Below are 276 nucleotides of genomic sequence, written 5' to 3'. Positions count from 1 at the left end.
AATGGTATTATAATTACATATCAACATAATCAAATTCTCATCAATTAAATTCGAAATCTCTTTACATGACAGAGGTGATAAGCTGAGCATCATTTATATTCCGCGCATATCTCAGCGGAACTTTCCTGCCCGCCGTCTGCCTATCACGCACCTTAACAAACCCGAGTGGCTCAAGATTTATGTACTTTTAATTAACCTGTCATCGTGTTCTGTGTACTGTTTCTTGTATTACTTCGTTTGGGAAGAGATAATGATTTTATTTTCATTCCTTCATCC

This window comes from Penaeus monodon, chromosome 31, assembly GCF_015228065.2.
Source record: "Penaeus monodon isolate SGIC_2016 chromosome 31, NSTDA_Pmon_1, whole genome shotgun sequence".
Taxonomy (NCBI): Eukaryota; Metazoa; Arthropoda; class Malacostraca; order Decapoda; family Penaeidae; genus Penaeus; species Penaeus monodon.
The sequence above is the reverse complement of the archived record's forward strand: the minus strand, read 5'-3'. Positions refer to the sequence as shown.